The sequence below is a fragment of the Eretmochelys imbricata genome, chromosome 9 (genome assembly GCF_965152235.1).
Source record: "Eretmochelys imbricata isolate rEreImb1 chromosome 9, rEreImb1.hap1, whole genome shotgun sequence".
NCBI classification, from domain to species: Eukaryota; Metazoa; Chordata; order Testudines; family Cheloniidae; genus Eretmochelys; species Eretmochelys imbricata.
The window spans coordinates 87,980,896-88,002,052 of NC_135580.1; the positions used below are offsets into that span (position 1 = coordinate 87,980,896).

General features: G+C 42.8%; 1 protein-coding gene and 1 long non-coding RNA gene across 2 annotated transcripts in view; one reads left to right on the plus strand and one right to left on the minus strand.

The window, feature by feature from the left end:
• The window catches only part of STAG2 (STAG2 cohesin complex component), a 183,447-nt gene extending 168,164 nt beyond the window's left edge, over window positions 1-15,283 (minus strand). The window contains exon 1 of the mRNA XM_077826345.1: window positions 15,075-15,283. The gene's annotated coding sequence lies outside the window, so the exon portion shown is untranslated. The remainder of the gene's footprint in view (window positions 1-15,074) is intronic.
• Window positions 15,097-21,157, plus strand: part of LOC144270111 (uncharacterized) — a 46,971-nt gene continuing 40,910 nt past the window's right edge. The window contains exons 1-2 of the long non-coding RNA XR_013347108.1: window positions 15,097-15,205; window positions 16,466-16,565. This is a non-coding gene — a long non-coding RNA (uncharacterized LOC144270111). The remainder of the gene's footprint in view (window positions 15,206-16,465; window positions 16,566-21,157) is intronic.

The window sequence follows — 21,157 nt, forward strand, 5'->3', positions numbered from 1 at the left end:
TTCAATTTAAATTTCAGTGGCCTTCATCCTAAAATACAAAGATCATATGCAGATTATTGTTGTCTCTCACTCAACACAATATTTTCCATGCTGCAGTAAACTTCAGGAGAACAAAATGACATGCAATGTTTATAGGATCAAAACGATTACTCTAACTACAAGGGCAAAGTGAACAGTTATTCCAAAAAAGTGGGCCATTTTTAATCAGATCCATATTATGCCTCATTTACAAAAGCAGAATTGGGTTCAGAAATCATAAACAAAGATTAGTTAATATTTGCAAAAAGCTTTGAATATGTAAAAAGCACTGTATAAGTATTAAGGCTTCCCACATATTCATTTTGGCATTCCTCCAAGCAGGAAAGTCCCACAAAAGCACTTTAACAGCAGCAACGAAAAACTGATTTGGATCATGTAATTTTAGTCCGTTCTACACCAGTACAACTAACAGTCACCTACAATATCAGTACAGTCTCCCACCAAAAATGCTCAGTTACCCAGTACCATTTGCATGTGACACTTTAAAGACAAACTCTGCCCCAATGAGGTTATAATCAAACATTATGAATAGCCTGAATCCCTATTCTCCTAACACAGGGCAGCACACAAGCACCCACACATGCACATCTACCTTCCCTCTTCCTATTCTTTTATTCTTAATTTCAAGTTAAACCAAACCCTGGCTTGAGCTCCCTCCTAGGATTTTTCCCTGTAATGTCTCCTCTCACCCCCTAATCCCCCTGACTCAGAGTGGGGCATATGGTGGATTGAAGCTGACAAGACCTGCCTGGTCTTGCTGCCAGCACAAACTAGCATGAGTCAGCAGCATAACCCTGAGCATTCCTTCAGGCTTCTAGAACATCCCATTACACTCAGTGTAGCAATCAAACTATAGGACAGCAAATAAAATTAGGATAACAAAGAACACATCAGTTCCAAGTTTTTGGAAACTAAGCCCAGGCACAAGAGCAGCAGCAGATGGCACTGGTGTGGAAGTTAGCATAGGATTCTTCTCCCATTACTGGAAGCACTTGAAAAGAGACAAACACAGACTCCACTGCGTGCCAGCTCATTTCATCCAATTTTGAAGTCATATGAAAGAACAAATAAGTTATTCTCTTCTCCCACCATCTCATTCCCATGCTCGTTAAAAAACCCATCTTCATCAGCTTCTCCCTGCACCCTGCAAAAAGTCATCCTTAATTTCTGCCTTATCTCCACCACTTTTCAATCCCTACCCTGATGTCTTCATATCAGGCTTATTGAAATCTTACTACCTTACACATCCCACATCTCAGGACACTTCAAGCATAATTTATTCAAAAGCTTTGTGCATTTCACACTGGTACAACTATTAACAGTTTTGATGACTGCCAGTGTATTCCACAACAGAGCCCACAGTTGAAAGTGCTGCAATACTGTGCACTGCATAGCCACAGGTACTTATCTACTTCTGTAACTTATTTCTCACACCTTCTTTCCTGTCTTCCTTAGCATTATTTCATTTCCCTTCTCCATCTTTTATTTGATTTTTTAGGATGCTCTGCTCCACTACGTTCTTTATTCTGGAGATCAAATGAAGTTTACTTACAGAAGACCTAAAAAGCTTTGGTAAAAAATATTTAAATTGCCAAACTACTTGGAATACGGCCCCAATCCATATTTGCTTAATCAACTGGATCTTCCCACATAAACCTCCATGAGAGCAGGACTGATCCCTACATTTGTAGGGTTGAAATGTCAATACCACATTTAAAAATCCCAAAAAAATACTTCCCTCCCTCCCTCCCCTAACAAGTCCTGAGATCAAAGTACTTTATTTCCCCCACCACTATTGAAGACATAAGCAGACACCTAATCTGACCAACGAAGCTGAAACATCAATGCCTGTTGTAGTGGGAAATAAGGAATTCTGAAATCTGATCTTTCCATGTAAATGAAGGAAAAGTTTGGTTTTCATGCATTTTATTCTCAAATGTATTTATCTATTCACAGTATTACTGAGTTAAAATTTTCAAAATATAATTTCTGTTCATTTTTAAATACTGCTGATGCATAATAATTTGTCTTACCACGTGTGTTTACTGCTTTAAAACTGTATTTTGCATTAACAAGATACTGCTTTGAGGCACTTACATGCTCACTTCCATGCACAGAATGGAAGTTGAGCAATGTAACTAAGAAGAGAAAACAAGATGGCAAATGACAGTGAAATACCCAGAGCACCTTGGGCTCTAAGAACTGACACTTTTAAACAATTTTCAGGTATAGAGCCACAGGTGCTTTAGTTTCTCGACTCTATTCAATGTTGTCACATGGTACAATAATACAGAACATGTGCATACTTACTTGAGCAATGTATTTTAAAAATAGACATGCTCGGTACAAACACTGATGGGAATATCAAGAGTTATCAAAATAAAATGAAAGGAAACCCACCTCATAAAATGGAAAGATATGTGGTGTTTATGAGATGCACAAATCAAAATGAAAGCCTGAAATGTTGCTTAAAATGGGCTACTAAAAAGAAAACTAACTCCCACCTCTTTCACAGACAACTGCCTTAATAATGCATTTCCTTGGTAGGTAAATCAATATGCATAGGCCAGTTTCAATGGGGGGGGGTCAATCCTTTATCAGAAAAGTAGCAACAGAACTATAACACAGATGCAGCAGAGATACCAGTGCAGCTTCGCTTCTGGTTGCCGAAATTGCAAATGAACTGTAGATTTCTGGAAATAATAAGAGTAGTTATGAAAAGGAATAGGAGAATATTATCTGATTATTTACACAAACTAATTTAAAAAGCAATATTGAAAGAACACTTGATTTATATCTCATTGATGCATAGATAAGCAGGCAATCTGTCTAAAAAAGAAATCTTATTTATAGCATATTAACAATAGCATTCTAGGTAAGTGCCACAAAAAGGGGAAAAGATGATAAATGACAGCGGCAACAAGAAAACCAAGGACAAGTCTTTTGTAAAAATCCTTTCTATACCCCTACCTGGTGCATCCCCCAAGTCATTCACTTGCTGTACTCAAGACAACAGGTATTTTTCAGTGCACGTAGCTATAATTTCAGTAACACTTTATCCTTTCCAAAATAAACTTTTTTTCCCTTTAAACGTGTCTAAATTAAGCTTTTTAAACAAACACTACTGAAAAAATAAAGACCTGAGTCATCTTTAGAAAAGGGGGTGAGGAGGAGAAGGGATGAGTTTTAAGTCATTTCAAAGACACCACAACTAAGAAGTATCTCCTGCTTATACAGCAGGTGTGTAAAACAACAAAGCTTTACTTCAGATCAGGAGTACAGATATGCATATAATTTAAAAAAAAATTGGGTAGTTAGGACCCAATCTTGCAAATACACATTTCTGTAACAAGAGTAGTTCCTGCAAGTTCATTGGTGAATACTGATAACTGTAAAATTAGTCATAAGTGTGTACAGGATTAGGACAATAGTGGTGTTTTACAGATAGTGAAAAGATACCGTCTTTACTTATCCATTGAAAAAGTTACAGCACAAGTAGTAACAATGCAAGATTCCTCCCACTACCAAATCAAGGAGTAGCTAGAGACATTATGTTAAAAAATATTTTAAGTGTTTATTTATGCTAATATCCTAGATTATTAAAACAATTTTCTATATCTAATTTACTTTTTATCACTTGTGCTGGTTCCTCTGTGCTCCTCATTTGCTTTGTACAGTGGAAAGCAGACAGTCAATTTCACTTTCTGGTTTTCAGGCACAAGCACAAGGTTGCCATGCCTTGGTTGCAAACACAGCGGTCATCTAAATTCAAACAGCTTTCAGTTAATTTCTATTAACAGTAAGTTTTCAGAGCTTTTTTTTAAAAAGCCTCAACTCCCAAGCAGTATCATTATTAATAAATCCTCAGCCTCTGATGTGACTGCCAATAAAATTACAATATTACAGGTGGCTTTTGATGTGCACCCCTCGTTACTCACAAACAAGCTAATTCAGACCGTGTCTGCACTACCACTTATGCTGGAAAAACTTATGCTGCTCAGGGGTATGAAAACACCCCTCTGAGCGACATAAATTTCGCTGGCATAAACGGTAGTGGTGTACACAGCACTATGTTCGCAGAAGAGCTTCTAGCTACCACTGCTCATTGAGGTGGTTTTATTATGTCAACAGGAGAGCTCGCTCCCATCGGCATAGAGCGTTTACACAAGCAATCTTAGAGCAGCCCAGATGCACTACTGTAAGCCCAATACTTTAAACATAGCCTTAATCAGCCAATTTCAAGTTCATCAAGCAATACAGATGGTAACTTCTTTTTGTCAACAATGACTCAAATAAAATCCAAACTTTATATTCCAGGATACATTAATTTACAATGATCTCAAAAAGATATAAATCAGGGATCTCAAACACGCGGCCCGAGTTATTTCCTGCAGCCCGCCAGAGGCACCAACTCCACCGGCAGCCAAGCTCCCCTCATCCCCTGCCCCAGGCCTTCCACCAGAGCACACCGTGCCCCCGCTCCTCCGCCTACCTCCCAGTGCTTCCCACCGGCAAACAGCTGTTTGGTGGCGCTTAGGACTTTCCAGGAGGGAGGAGGCGGAGAAGAGGCATGGCCAGGGTGGGAATTTGGTGAAGGGGTTGGAATAGGGGTAGGGAGCGGGCAGAGTTGGGGGGGACTTTGGGGAAGGGGTCGGGCCTCATGGAAGGGGTCGAGTGGGGCCGGGGCCAGGGGCACAGGCTTTTGTATCTTTGTATGAAAAGGTATCAGTGATGCGGCCCACAGGCCAATGTACTAGTCCTCATGTGGCCCTCGTGGGGATTTGAGTTTGAGATCCCAGATATAAATGATATACAAGACCATACTACAGGATTCTGTTAATGTGTCAGTTACCCAAGAACAAAGTCAGTAGGTTAAAATATACAAGTGATATTTATAGCCTTAGATTTTGTTATACTCTTAATTATATACCCTTGTTTAGAGATTTGATTCATATCAAAATATCAATATTTCTCTTCCCAATATTCCACCATACACAAGTCAGACTTTCTACACTCTCTCCCTTTAGCTCTGTTCTGTGAAACCACACTCATGCACGCAAGACAATCCATTGGCTAGCCACTGTATACAAATATGCCGTTATTTTTCTACACGCTTTCTGTTCATTAAAAAAGTATATATTCCCAGAAAGACACCTAAATATCTGATGTTAAATTTTTTTATACTTTCTACAGTCCAGTTTTTACACAAAGTCAAAAAATCATGAGATTCAGAAAATAAACCTCAATTACTTTGTTATAATTATAAACAGACTCTTTAACAGATTTTTTTGAACATCCACAGTAAAGTCAATCTTCATTCCCAGATTATGTGCTATAAATCTGATGAAAATATTCTTCATGCAAAACAGAGGTTGAATCCCTGCTTTAATATGAACCAAACCATAACTAAGGAGTTGCTATTGTAGTGACTCCATATTTAGGGGTTGCATTCCAAAAATGGGCTTAAAATGAGGCATAAATTTCTGCTTTGTTCCTAAAGTAGATGTCGAATATATTTGAAATTTCACTCTGTTAGAAATTTCAATTTAGTTACAAATTCTTAATAGGAAGCCCCAGGATTTCAGGTCTGACTGTAATTCTCTCATTGTTGACTGATCTATAAAACAACCTGTTAGAGCTGAATCCAAAGAGTACTAGTGCAACAGGGAAAGGATTTTTTTTTAAAAAACGCTGGATTTAGGGACAATTTTAGAAATTTTTGTAGTATAAATGAATGTTTGCGCACTGTGTATACAAGCTTGGTTGGTTGATGGGGTGGGCAAACATATACAAATCTGGCTGGTGGGCAAACATATACAAATCTGGCTGGTGGGCACAATTACATATACAGCCTTTTCCAAGCAGAGCTACATTTCTCTCAAATTTTATCATACAACAGAAGGTCTCATAAGCAGCTGCTGCTGGATAAAATATTCCCCCACTGTGTTTCTAAATAATACCACCACCACAGAAAATTAATACATAAAAATATAGTCTGTGAAGCGGTTACTGTCACTGTGTCATCAAATATACCTAACCCAAACCCATGAAAGAAAAACTAGTTAGCCTACCTAATGGTACATACCCTCTAGTCCTCCACACACAAGCACATCATTACCGCAACCACTGCACACCACAAACCAAACACCGCAACCTGCCCTCTTACGGTCAGCCTTCCCTTCTCCTCCCTTAACCATCCTTCTGCACACAACCCTTTCATAAAATACTCTCTCCCAACACAACCAGTTACCACGCCTAACATCAATAACTTCTCGTCTCGTGAAAATAATCTAGTAAAGGGTGAAAACTGAGCAAAGTTATGGTTGTGCATGATCTGTTGTACGTCAATTTTGGTAATGGTAAGGTACGCACTGAGGGGTGGCTTAACTTTTCATTTCCTTGCTATTATGGGTTTGTGTCAGGCAAGTTGTTAGTGCACTAACTGCACCTGTTTATCAATCAAGTTTTCTGAGTATTGATATATGGGTTTTTCCTAACACATTTAAGGTTCCCTAGATTACATGGACCCTTTGACCCACTCTCTTCCTGAAACACAATTTCAGTTGCTCTTTCAATAACAGTTCCCAATCCAAAAGCCACTTAATTTAAAAAAGGGGGATTCCCCAAGAATATTAGTCCTGAGCCCACATCATGGATCCACTAATACAGCCCTTAGGGCCCTGAGTCTGCATCAGGATCTAATACTATCATGACAGTCTTTTAAATTCAATATTCACATGCTTCCAAAACGGAAGGGGAGCAGAAGAGTGGAGTTCAGATTATGCAGGCAATCTTTATTTTTGGCATTACCTGACTATAAGTGCTTGACTTTGATACTCTAATATCCTTTTAATTCATCTGAATACTATTGGTGACACTGGCTTTCCAAATTCAAGTTCTTCATTAGCTGCTTGAAGGCTTTTTGATGTAACCTTTGTGTACCGATTTCCAGCAATGTACTACTGGAATCTCTCTCTGACACAAAGTACTGGTGGGAGGAGCTATTAATGGGGACAAAGGACATTATCAGTGTATTCCTGCCTCATTCACTGTGCACCCTCCAACTTGCACGCTGAATTAGAGAAGTATGAAAAAAGTATGATTTCAATTATTTAAAAAACAAAAACTAAGAAATTTTATAATATAGAATAATTTACAAGGCAAGAACAAAGCAATTTTTCATAATACATATTCAATGAGAATGGCTACGGCAGAAACCTACTGACTTTAACAGGAGTTGGACTTGACCCTAAATTTGGATGCAGTACACTAAATGAAGCAGGGCTTCTTCAAAACTCTACCTTATTTCGTAAGTCCTCTTCCAAAATCAAAAGATTTCTCGCATCTTAAAAGATTTTTAAAAACCGTCAGCCTGGTCTATACAATAGTTAGGTTGATGTAAGGCATCACTCTGTCAGTGTCTGCACTACAACAGCGGTCCCACCAATGTCAGTCACTCACAACATCAACTTAGTTAAAACAGGTTTCAGAGTAGAAGCCATGTTAGTCTGCATTCACAAAAAGAAAAGGATTACTAGTGGCACCTTAGAGACTAACCAATTTATTTGAGCATAAGCTTTCGTGAGCTACAGCTCACTTCAACGGATGCATCAATTAGTCTCTAAGGTGCCACTAGTACTCCTTTTCTTTTTAGTTAAAACAATTACATACATGTGCAAAAGTAGGTTTTAAACTCTCAATTCTGCGGAATCAAAATAGATCACCAAAAGGCAAATGACATGATAGTAACGAGTTTGGCCAAGCTTCAAAGCTGTCCCCCAAACTAGAAAGATGTTAAAGCTGATAAAAAGCTGCAGATAGAGATAATGGCTAGGGTATTTTTCCCCTCCCACTCTTCGTGCCCAATGAACCATTATTTTGTTCAAACTTTGTATAAAGACAAACGAACTACATACAAACCAAGAAGAGAAATGATTGTAAGAGAGATCTTAGGCTACATCTACACTAGAGAGCTTATAGTGGTGCAGCTGTACAAATGCAGTTGTGCTGCTGTAAGATCTCTCCTGTAGCTGCTCTATACCAACATGAGAGAGCTCTCTCATCAACCTAATTAATTCACCCCCAAAAAGCAGCAGTAGCTATGTCGGCAGGAGAAGCTCTCCCACAGATATAGCACTGTGCTCACTACCACTTATGCCAGTGTAACTTATGTTTCTTGGGGATGATATAGTCATACCCCTGAATAACATACATTTTGCTGACATAAGTGGTAGTATAGACATATCCTTAGACTCTGAAAATGGTACCCAAAAAGTTTAATAAAGGTATAAGCAACTGAAATGAGTCTTTTGGAATAGAAGCACTTAGGCAACCTTAACTATAGCTCCTGCTCCAGTAATATCAACAAGAAGATTGCATTTTCTATTGCTTCTGTAGACCAAGTATACCGCACACACCAGGGACTCCCTGCATTCCTCCACTGCTTCCAAGGAGCTCCCTGTGTGCTACTCTCCCATTCCCTTCTTTTTTAAGGATTCTCTGCAATCCCTCCTTACCCTCTGCCCCTCATTTCAGGGGTTCTGAATGTCCTCCCTCCATTACCCCTATGCCATGTCACTGTCCCCCCTTCCCCTTATGGCAGGTCTCTGTGTGCTCCCTTCACCCCATACTAGCATACCACATTATCCCCTGTTCTGTGGTTCTGCGTGCTGCCTCTTTCCCCCCTTCCCCACCACGGCAGGGGCTCTATGTGCACATACCCTTTTTCCCACTCCATCACATCAGGGTCTCTGTGTTCCCCATGTACCCTTTCCCTCTTACTATGGTCCCCTTTCTTTCCCCCCCCCCCCACCATACTAGGGTTCCCCTTTCTTCATCCCCACCAGCAAGGGTGTGTGCCCCCACCCCTGCCAGGGGCTCTCTGTGTGCTCCCATTTCCCTCATCTCAATTTGTTTTCTTTCTGTCTGGGACAGACGTTTTTCATGTTGTCAACATTTAAAACTGCATTAGGAGGATGAGCAGGGCTGAGATGAAGGATGTTATTATGCTAGAATTTATTATTGGCTGACATCAAGAGATTCTTTGATCTACAGACAATTACAGATGTGGCTGAAGTTGCTGGTTCTGCTAACCAGATGCCAGGGGCTCTGTGTGTCCCCCATTTTCCCCTTTCATTTTTTACAATTTTCACCAAAATCAAAAGTGTTCTGTGCACTGATGCCTAAAATACCCCCTGAACTTTTGGAAGGAATCAGGTACAGCATTCAAGTCATCATGTTACAGGCAAAAATATAAACAGACAAGAAAACATTTAACAAACTTAAAGTGAGTTTTTTAGCCAAAAAAAAAAAAAAAAATCAGAGGCTGGGATATTGTACAAGCTCCTATGGACTCATGTAACTAGAATTGCGTTGCATGGGCAGGCATAACTTCCAGAGAGTCAAATTTTATACTATGCTGTGAAATTTGCTTAATATTGATACAGAAAGTAACACTGAACTATCATGATTCTTTAAGGTCATACTGCACCTGAATCATAGTGAATAAAAGAGAAGTCACATAAAAATGAAACTGTATTCTGACACATCAGAAAATATTACAATCGATATTTTGTAATCTGATCAAGTTTAATATAGTCTCTTCCATGAATAAGAGTACTTATCTCCAAAAGGGTAACACCTTACAGCTATTTTCTATAGGAGACTATGGAACTACCATGTAATATCCAATAGATAAAAGCAGTCTAAACTTCTATTTACACTAGTTTTAAAGTGATTCAGCTAATGTTTGTAAGATACAGTATTACAGAAACTCTTAGAAAATAAAATGACATTTAATGAGTTACATGGTTTCACATCTCTTTTGCAAGTTAAACATAAATGCATTTCTGCATTTAATAAGCTCAATATTTTAATTTATAAGAACACAGCTGTACTGAGATGATTAACTATGAAAAAGCACTGTGGAACTTGTTGAGCTAAGCCAATCATTTAACTAGCTAAAGTTTCATGTTTGGAAAAGGGAATGTTCTTTGGTTTTACAGAACATCAATAGATTCCTTTTTCACTGCCAAGAGGTTACATTCAATATTTTTAATAAAACATTATAAAAGCCATTTTTTTTCCTGTAAGTTCTCCCAAATATCACTATTCCTTTTAAAGCATCACTGTGTCCTTAGTTACAGCAAAACAACTGGAATACACCTAGCAAACAAAACTGATAAATCCACTTTCCACTTGCAAACAGCAAGTAGCAAACTTAACCTGATGTTTAAAGGAGATGGGGCTTACAACACTAATTTCTGTAGAATTGAAATTGTCATTTATAGCTGCAATATAATCTTCTGAACATGAACAGTGTATGCCGTGTTGTCTTCCTGAATCTGTAGATAGCCTGAAACAGATTGTTGTCTTCCTGAATCTGTAGATAGCCTGAAACAGATTTCAACTGTCTACAGCCCAAACCCTGCCCCCAGTGCACAGTGTGAGCAGGTGTCTGTGAGTTCAGGAATTCTTATGGGAACCCCTGCTTGGTCCCTGAGCATTAGCAGAGTGGTCCCCTGGTCACTACTCTAGACTAGAGCTGGGAAGGAAACAGTTTTCCTGTCCCACAAAACCTTGAGATTTCAAAATATTTTCTCATTCAACACTGGGAGAAAACCAAGAACTTTTAAAAATGATCATTGAAAATTGAGACACCTGCCCCAAAATAGCCAATAATCCACAGTTGGGGCACTCATTTGGGAGACCCAGGTTCAAATTCCTTTGAATCGGGGAGAGCAGCAACTTGAACCTGGGTCTCCCACTCAGTTAGCATCCTAATTACTGGGCTATTAGCTATTCTGGGGGATGGGTGAGGTCTCACTCTCTCCAGCTTGATCTACATTTAAAGTTAAGGCAGCAAAGCTGAAGAATTTACACCCCGAGTGCTGTAGTTATGCTGACCTAACTCCTGGTGAAGATGAAGCTAAGTCAACAAAAAAAATCCCTTCTGTTGCTGTAGAAAGCATCTACACTACAGTACTAAAGCAGTCAGCTATAGCACCATAGCTCTGCAGCAGTAGCACCCATGGTGTACACATAGGGTCAGGATGTAATTTTTGAGTGAAGCTGAGAAGCCTTCCTGACAAATGCTTCAGTTTTATGGAAAGAAACATTCTCCCCCTCCAAAAATTAGTTTTGATTACTCAGCATTTTCCAACAAACTGTTTTGCGAAAAATCTCAACCACTCTACTCTAGACTTGGGCCTGGAAAATCCTTAATTTTACTTGTAAACTCACTACACTGGAGTGGGATTCATGATGGATCCCTGTAGACACAGATCAATAAGCCCCAGACCCTAATCCCTACTACTAAGGGACAGAGAGCACTCACAGAGTTGGACTTAATACAAAGAAAGCATGCATCAACTTCATAAGCTCCCCAAATCATGCTTATACCATGTGCAGCACACAACATTGGTGTTTCCACTCTCAACAGCTACAGAGGGTAGGGAGCACAAATTATCTGTTAAGGAAAAGGAATTATTTCTAGTCATCTCTTTGGCATGACAATTTTGAAGCTTCCACCTTAGTTTTATCCCTCCAAACAGTTGCGTGTCTACAATCCCCACGAGTCTTCAACCACCACAACCAGCCCAAACCTTGTGCGCACTGCGAGCAGTAGAGTATGATAAATCTGACTACTAACCTATTGGATGATATATCATAAATAGTTGCATTTTGATTTTGATTTTTGATTTTCAGACTAAGGAAGAGAAGCAAGGAATGTTGTTACTGACGCTTGGTCTATACTTACATTTCGGTTGACATAGCTACATCAGACAGGAGTGTGAAAACCACACATTTCTGATCAACTATGTTGAACTAAGTCCCAATGTACACAGTCATATTGATGAACGAAAGCTACACTGACCAGAGCAAACTTTGTTCAGAGTAGTGTTCCTACACCCACGGAAAACCCCCATTTGTCAGTGTAGGCTTCGTTTACACACTACAGGGTTATGCCGTCATTACTACTCCAAAATACTTACACCAACAGCCTCCATAGACATACACTAATTGTTGACGACCACCCCCCCAGAGAAAAAAAGTATTAATTGGTATTATGATTCCCCAGCAGAGTATCATGACAGTTATCTGTACAATCACAGGGAAATAAACTATGTCACAGGACTAGCATGAAAGTCAGTTAGTGCTTGTAAAACACTACAAGCGTTAATCATCATCAATACACCACCGAGACTACACACAATACTATGCACAGTTCCAGATAACTTTTTCTGATATTGAGGTATATCACTGGGAAAGAATTCCAAAAAGAATGAAAGGCATTCAGGTTAAGGAGGACTTTAAAGAAATAACTTTCTGCTGGACCAAGGGTAAAATTAGAAGGAGTAGGATGAAACCGAACAATGGAAAATTTTAGGATGAATATTAATAAGATTCTGTAACAATTAAGTCTATTATATTGTGAAATAATCTATTAAGGGAAGGGATGGAAGACCCAGTCACCAATCTTTTAAAACAAGACTGGACAAAACACTCAAGTAGGTGGTGTAAAGAACAATCCAGCACTGGCCTCCAGGGAGTGGACCTAAGAGGAGTTTTCCAGTTCTAATTTCTATTAGTATATGGTATCAACTGTGTTCATTTTAGGGATCCAAAGCAGGAACACGAAGTTTATTTAATGAAGCACATTCTTCCCAGATTTCTCAACTGTGTGCACTTCAGACATATTGCAAACAGCACCAGCTCTGAGCCCATACTTTCTAATGTAGCTACAGAGCTGAACGCTTTGCTGTGCCGCACATCAGCTTGTGTTTGTGAGGCCTAGAGCCCAAGTTCATTAAACCCGCTGTAGTATACTCTCGCCCCAGGGGAGAGCAAGCAGGCCACCTCCTTCTCCGTGTCCGGATGACCAATGGGAAGAATGAGAAAGGGGAGGCGGGTGAGTGCTCCGAGGACATGAACAAACACAACCAGCTCTCCAGCAGGCCCCATTAGAGCGGTGTGTGACGCACTTCGGTAACCCGACTCCCCACCCCTGTTAAGAGCCACGGCGCTGACACAGCCCCTCCTCCCCTGAAGGAAAACGACGACGACAGGGAAAAGCAAGGTTTTGAACTGCTCCAGGCTACCTCCAGGAACCCCTCCTTACAGCCTCACAGGGCAAAGGAACCTCTTGTCTCAACCCTACACCTGACAGGGGACAGAAAGAAGGGCTGAGTCACCAGATCAAGCTGCTAATGAGACCAGGTCCAAAAACACGAACACAGGGTGTGGCTGCAGGGAGCACAAGGGGCGGCAACACCCCCTGAACAAGCCATCATCTGTGTTTACAAAGCTGAAAGGGGAAATAGACGAGTTTTAAACCCGAACAGCCAGGAAGCCATTAAAAACTGGGAATTAAATCTTTCCGCAACTCTTACAGAAAAGTTTGTAACAGCTTAATGCATAATCTTGTAGGAACACAAAGTAATTGATTCAAAAAAAGAAAAACAGCCATACAATTGCCACTGCTGGACCAGGGGAGGAATCAACCAGCCAGTCGTCCCAGGTATTTTCAGAGAAAGCAAGTATCCCCTACAACACCACTACTTGGAGAAGGAAGCAAGGAGCAGACCACACAGACAGCGAGGGCACCAGCATCACCACACACATACACATATATACCAGAAACAAGCGTTGTGTTTACGTTGATCTAAAGGAATATGAAAACAAGCTTCCAAGTTCAGCGGAACTAACTTGATGCCACCGTACCCTGCCCTTCCACCCCGCCTCACTCATCTCTGCCAACGAGTCCCTAAAGACGTCTGCATGCGTGTACCCAAGAGAGTCCAGAAAGCAAAAAAGCTGGGAAAGCTGCTTCCTCCTACCTGGGCAGGGTTCAGCTCAGTTCAGTGTGCATATCGAGAAGGAGGGGGCTCTGGGCAAAGCTGTCTAAAACAAAAGTGGCGCCAAAACCCCCTGTAATCAGCTTTCTTCCTCCTTCTCTTCCCCTCCCCCATCATAGCCGGCTCAGGCCCAGCAGGGCTCCCGCAACACGCGGCTCCCAACACCAAGCGCCCCCGGGACAAGTTTGCAATGGCCCTTCTTTTCCAAAACTGAACTGAAACTGCCCCCAAAATCTCCTGCGGGGGGCGGGCAAGCCCTCGAACAAGTGATGGGGAAAGGGAGCACGGGGCCCCGCTTCCCGAGACTCACTCCGCACAGGCCCTGCTCGCTCCCTCCTCAACTCCTTCGGGGCGGGAGGAGGTCAGACCCCACGGCTTCATTCCTGTCCGAAAGGGGAAACGGCGCTTCCTCCATTCCTCCCCAAAGTGCGTGCAGGGAGGGGGCCGGCCCCCGGGGGAGTCAGTTGGAGGTACCAGTCGCTGGGGGGGGCATGCCCCCCCAGTTGTTGGGGGGGGCTATCAGGCACGGAAGCCCCTACCCCAGCCACTCTCCAAGACGCACGACCCCGGGGCAGAAGTGGCCGCCCCACCATTTTCTCGTGCGCGCCGGGCCGCCCCTCGGTGCGCTGCCGTCCCCGAGCTGGGCATCGAGCAGGGCTCCCCCTCGCCCCGCGGCGGCTCCGTTCCCCTCCCCTCGAGCAGACCTGCCCGGCCCGGCTCTCCCCGCGCACACACACACACACACACACACACAATGCCCGAGTCCTCCATCTTGCCAGCAGCCCCTGCTCGGCTCTGGAGAAGGGGGAGGAGGAAGAGGAGGTTCTCCATTTTAGCTCGCGGAGCGCTGGGCCCGGACCGCCTGTGGCTGAGGAGGGGGAGAAGGAAGGGGGCTCCCCTAGGGCGGGCGGGCAGCGAGGCCGCTTTCGGAGCCCTCTCTCTCCCCCTCCCCGCCGAGGAGCGCTGGGAAGAGGGGGTGGGGGAGCGAGGGGGCTGGAGTGTTTTCTCGGCGCGGCCCCGCGTCCTCCATCTTGGCTGCACTGTAAGTCCTGTGGCCAACCGGCCCGGCGCCCCGCTCCGTCCCCGAGGGCCCCGGCCTGGCCTCGCCCTATCGCCGCACACGGCCCCCGAGTCCCCCCTCCAAACTTCCAGAAGCTTCGCCGCCATTTTCTAACTTACCTTGCCCAGTGTCGGCGCAGGCAGCTCGGAGGCCCAAACCCGCGGCTCCGTCCCTGCCCCCCCCCCGGCCCGGTTGCGGGATGCGTGCGCCCGGCGCGGAAGCTCCGCAGCGGAGGGGTTTACAAACGGCGGTAGGAGCGGGCAGGTTATTTAATTTGGCGGCGGCGCTGGGGATTGTTTGGGGTGTTCGCTGCTCGGCGGCTCGCAAGCGAATGGAGGGCGCAGGCGCCACCTGGCGGCCACTGAGCGAGGCCGGCTATCCTGGGCGTGGGGCGACATCTGCCGGCCGGGCCGGGGAGGCTGCTGCGCTCCCCTCCCCGCCAGGCTGCGAGCGGGTAAACAAGGTGGCGCGCATGCCCGGCCCTGCCTGTCTCACCCCACCCCCCAGTCACCCAGCCCGGGGCGGGGCTGGGCACGCGCTCAGCGCGGGTAGATGTGGGTCAGCGCGGCCTTGGGGGTGCTCGAGCTGTGCGCGGGGCGCCTGGGGGTGGGCGCACCTACGGCTTGTGGGGAGCCTGGGCTCGGAGCGTGGGAAGGAAGGACACCAGGGCTTGGGGCCACGGCCCGCCAGCGCAGCGGAGGGAGGGTGGAGACAACTGGGCCCAGCCCCTGGGGGGAGGCGCTCGCTCGGGTAAGGGAGCCGAAGTTGCTGCCTGAGTTTAGCGCGAGGTCTGTTTGTTGCCTCAGGTAGCCAGGGCCTAACCTAGGGAGGAAGGGTCCCTCAGCGGAAGTGCTGGAACCGGTGGTGCTGCCCCACCACACCCCCTGGCTTGAACTGGTTTCCGTCATATAGAGTTTGCAGTTTGATTCAGTGGCTCTCACCGCTACCCATCAGCCACCCTCAGGGCACTGCCTGGCTCAACCCACCCAGCAGGGACTCAGCAAACACATGCTACTCTGTGGACCCTGGCGAGGACAGCCCAGCCGGTGTGGGGCATGGCTGTGGCCGGTCCTTCAAGTTTCCCAGCTCTGCTCAGACCCAGAGGACTGTGCTAAAACCGTGGTCACATGAGGGACCTACCGGTTTTACAGTGGTGCTGGGCCTCACACTCAGAGAGGGCCTATAAACCCTCCGTTTCCATGTACAGGGCGAGCCTAGCGGGGGCCAGCACTCAGGCTCGGGCAGGCCCACGGAGCTGCCTGCAGATGCCACACAGCAGTTGCCCCCCAGTACTGCATCTGGCTGAGCAAAGTAGCTGGAGTTGCCACACTGCAGCCAGGAGGGAGGGGACTGTGCCAGAACTCCCTGGCCTCAGGTAGCCATACCCCAAGTCCTGGGGGTGCTGCTCTGTGGGGCCTGAGTTCTGCTTTCCAGGGCACAGCTCCCTCAGGCACTGGGCTCCACTTTGTGGCTTTGGGATGCAGATCATGACTCCAAGTCCCTCCCCCAGGAGCTGCTGCCATGGCTGTGCCCCCCTCCCTCCACCCTTCCCCTGGATCGGGGTGAGGGGTCCAGTTGAGGAATAGAGGTTGGAGAGGAGCCATGTTCTGGTAGGCAATGGGGAGATTTAGGTCTAGAGGAGTCGGTTCATAGAGGGCTCTGATCCGATTCGAGCTGGAAGGGGATCTAGTCTAGTTTGTGGGTTTTGGTCTGGGGAGGGATGTGGGTATGGTCCAGTTCTGGTGGGGAAGGGAGGGGGGAGGGTCGTTCTGGGAAGGGATGTGGGTCTGGTTTGGGAGGTCATTCTGGGGAGGGATGTTGGCCTGGTCCAATTTGGAGGGTTGGCCCAGTCTTTGGGTGGCACAGCTGGTTCTGGTCCTAGGTTTTTGTACCTCTGCCTGCAGGAAAGGACAAGCAAAGCTAGTATGAATGATGCTGTAAATAAAATATATTAAAGTTTTTCATACTTTTTATTTTTAAAATGTTTTAAATCTGCCCCACTTTCATACAAAAATTTAATTCAAGCCCTGGTATTCATATGAGAAATGTGAAGGGTGAGAGAGTGTGAAGGTTCCTTTTTAGGGGTGCAGCACATGGCTGGTGTTTTGGCCAGCTTTGACTTTTGTTAGCTATTTTTACTGTGCTTTATTTTGTATTTTTTTAATAATTGATTTTATGTACACTTGTGTGTATTCCTTTTGCCCTAGGGCTATTATTGCTAGTACCCTATTGGCAGCCATCTTCAACTTAAACTTGTACATTTTGTACATAAAGCCTGTGCCGCTGTGTGCTATGTCAAAGACAACTTCTGTGTCAATCTCCAGTCTTTTACAATCGTTCCCCATGAGGGCCCACAAAAGGTTAATTCAGCCCTGCATGAGGGATCTCACACAAGTGGGGTGAGGAATGTGGGGTGAAAACCTCTCCCCAATGTGAGGCGGTTGTGTCAGACACTGCTGCTCCGTCTTGTGCAGGGAGAGACCGCTCAGCAGGCTAGTGGCAACAGAGCCTCAGCATGCTCCCCTGGTGAGTGCTTTAGGCAGAGAATTCGCTCCCTTGGGGCAAACAGTTCTGTAATCAACCAGGAAAAGCATTTTGGAAGGGAAACAAACTTGTCCAAAAACAAACAGTTCTCCCCAATGGTAATTTTTTTCAGGTAAAACCATGTCAGTAAGGCATTGTTATTGACCTAATAAGCACTGTCCTGTGCTGTGCAAGCTGGGCTGTGCACACTGGTAACAAGGTCAGCTGTTTGTTTCATTCAAAGTGGCAGTGACAGAATTGACTGGAATAAGAAATCTTGAGAGTGTGTATCATACCAATGCCACAAAACACTAAAGCACAAAATTCTGTATATAAACACTAGTATCCAATTTCCCCTCTTACTTCCCAAAAGGTACACTAATTAGAAAATTAAGTTACTGCTCAATGTGAGAAAAATGTTTTAACTGACACACAAATGTCACATTGTTTTTCATTAATGGGACTGGATTATCAATTTACATTCTTTTTAATGCCCTCAAGTGTCAGCTTGTTCTTTAGGCTAGCCACAGGCAGAACTGTGTTATCTTAAATTACCTTTTAAAAACTGTTCTAAGATTCTCATTATATTTAATGAAGGGTTTTGTTGTATTTTGCACAGATGTTTACAATTGCATACAATGTGCATATATGTTAGTTTCACTCTCATTGGACCTGTCTGGAGAACTCTGGACTTGTCTGATGATGTTGGTGACATTTGTTCTGGTTAAAATCAGTCTTCCTCAAAATTTGTTATTTTTTGTTCATTGCTAAGAGTGGTTTCAGTTGAAATTAAGTTGTTGCTCTTAGGCTCTGAAGGAGATAGCCCTTCTGAAAGCTTTCTTGCAGGCTCTCCTGTAAAAGTTTAAAAGCCCAAAGTCACATATAGATGATAAAAAATGTTCAGGTAATACTTACATATTAACCATCACTAATCTTAAGACTGGTTATATTATTCTGTTCTTTTTACCAAAATCATAGAGTCCAAGAGTGCTACAGAAAGGGGTTCTACAAATATTGGGTGGGGAGTCCTGAAACTGCTGTTAATCCACAATAACAGGGAACAAGTTGGTTGGTTATCAGAGATTAGAAAAGCTAATTATATTGAGAGGAAAAGTAGTTCTGAATTTCAACCAGTTCACTTTCAAGCTTTGAGTTTGCAGGATTGCACCCTACTTGAGCAATATCACTCTAACATCAAATGATTTTTGGCCTCCTGGAATAGTATGGCATGCAGCCACTGTGAATCATAAGTAGTGCTACTAATATTAGATGCAAGAAGCTCTTACAAGTACAGTATTAGGCAACTCTAGTAACTAATGTTAGTAAGAATTAGGTGTTGCTGACAGCAACACCATTTGTCATCTTCTGGTGGTGGAACTTAGTGTTAGATATATTAACTTCTGCTAGTATCAAGTCTATTCCATCTGTTTGTCTTTTCTTTCCAATTGTAAATTGTAGACAACAATAATCTACCAATGTAAGCAGTTTATATAAAATAAGTAGGACTGTCAAGCAATTAAAAAATGTAATCGTGCAATTAAACAATAATAGAATCCCATTTATTTAAATATTTTGGGATGTTTTCTACATTTTCAAATGCATTGATTTCAATTACAACACAATACAAAGTGTACAGTGTTCACTTTATTTTTTTATTTAAAATATTTGTACTGTAAAAACCAAAAGAAATAGTATTTTTCAGTTCACCTAATACAAGTACTGTAGTACAATCTCTTTACATGAAAGTTGAACTTACAAATGTAGAATTATATACAAAAAAACTTGCATTCAAAAATAAAACAATGTAAAACTTTAGAGCCCACAAGTACAATCAGTCCTACTTCTTGTTCAGCCAATTGCTCAGACAAACAAGTTTGTTTACATTTGCAGAAGATAATCCTGCCTGTTTCTTGTTTACAGTGTCACCTGAAAGCGAGAACAGGCGTTTGGCATTGCATTGTTTTAGCTGGGCGTCACAAGATATTTACATGCCAGATGCGCTAAAGATTCATATGTCTTTTGATGCTTCAACCACAATTCTAGAGGACATGCTGATGACGGGTTCTGCTCAATATGATCCAAAGCAGTGCGACCAACACATGTTCATTGTCATCATCGGAGTCAGATGCCACCAGCAGAAGGTTGATTTTCTTTTTTGGTGGTTTGGGTTCTGTAGTTTTCGCATCAGAGTGTTGTTTTTTTAAGACTTCTGAAAGCATGCTCCACACCTCGCCCTTATCAGATTTTGAAAGGCTCTTCAGGTTCTTAAATCTTGGCGTGAGTGCTGTTGCTACCTTTAGAAGTTTCACATTGGTATCTTCGCATTTTGTCAAATTTGCAGTGAATGTGTTCTTAAAACGAACATGTGCTGGGTCATCATCCGAGAGTGCTATAACATGTTATATATGGCAGAATGTGGGTAAAACAGCAGGAGACATACAATTCTCCGCCAAGGAGTTCAGTTATTTTTTTAACAAGAGTCATCAGCATGGAAGCATGTCCTCTAGAACAATCGCCAAAGCTTGAAGAGGCATATGAATCTATAGTGCATCTCGCACGTAAATATCTTGCAACACTAGCTACATCAGTGCCATGCGAATGCCTGATCTCACTTTCAGGTGACGTAATTAAAAGTGGGCAGCATTACGTCCTGTAAATGTAAACAAACTTGTTTCTCTCCATGATTGGCTGAATGAGAAGTCGGACTGAGTGGACTTGTAGGTTCTAAAGTTTTACATTGTTTTGTTTTTTAGTGCAGTTTTGTCACCAAAAAACCTACATTTGTAACTTGCACTATCATGATAAAGAGATTGCACTACAATACTTCTATGAGATGAATTGAAAAATACTGTTTCTTTATATTATTTATTACAAATATTTGAACTGTAAAAATGATAAAGTGAGCACTGTACTCTTTGTATTCTGTGTCGTAATTGACATAGATATATTTGAAAATGTAGAAAAACATCCATAAATATTTAATAAATTTCAATTGGTATTCTATAGTTTAACAGTGAGATTAATCACAATTAATTTTGGAGGGTTAATCATGTGAGTTAACTGCGATTAATCGACAGCCCTAAATATTATCCTAGCTAGTCGGATCTTTTGTACTTTTTAAAAAGTCTTTGCTTATTTTGATAAACAAGTATGACAAATGTATCAAAGAGCATGGAGTGGATCATGCTACTGTTAATTTTAAAAATGCAATATCTATCATCAGCATTGACAAAGATTAAGACAATTCAATCTATGCATCATTCTAAGCAATATGAAAAATAATAAATCTTAAAGTTAACACTGTTGTGTCATAAGACATTAATACTCAAATAACAAATCATAAAGATTCTGAACTTATCCGCAGAGTGTTACTATCTAAAATAAATTAACTTTTTAAATCGTGATTAATTTTGACAGGTTTCACAGTAACAGCCGTGTTAGTCTGTATTCGCAAAAAGAAAAGGAGTACTTGTGGCACCTTAGAATTTATTTGAGCATAAGCTTTCGTGAGCTACAGCTCACTTCATCATCCGATGAAAGCTTATGCTGAAATAAATTGGTTAGTCTCTAAGGTGCCACAAGTCCTCCTTTTTCTTTTTATTAATTTTTGAGTTAATTGCGTGAGTTAACTGTGATTAATCAACAGCCCTTAAAATAACATAAGAAAATAATTTTACTG